Consider the following 292-nt stretch of genomic DNA (forward strand, 5'->3'; position numbering starts at 1 on the left):
CGGCAGGGCGTTTAAAAAGACGCCCGCGTTGAAATAACGGTGCAAATAACGCTGGAGGTTACGGCGGAATCGCTGTCACGGCCCAAAAGCAGCATGACGCATTTTTCTCCTGACCGAATGCGCCGTGTGCACCCGGTGCGATTCTCTTGTAAAGGGATAGAACAAACCAGATTCTCGTCGTCTTGCCGCGGTGTAAACCTGGAATCGACGTGCGGAGGCGAACGCTTGGCGGAGAAGGGTGGTCGCTGTCTGGCCGCCCTGCTCGGGCTGCGTCGGTCGGGTGACACGGGGG

Source organism: Phaethon lepturus, unplaced genomic scaffold, assembly GCF_000687285.1.
Source record: "Phaethon lepturus isolate BGI_N335 unplaced genomic scaffold, ASM68728v1 scaffold5452, whole genome shotgun sequence".
NCBI lineage: Eukaryota > Metazoa > Chordata > Aves > Phaethontiformes > Phaethontidae > Phaethon > Phaethon lepturus.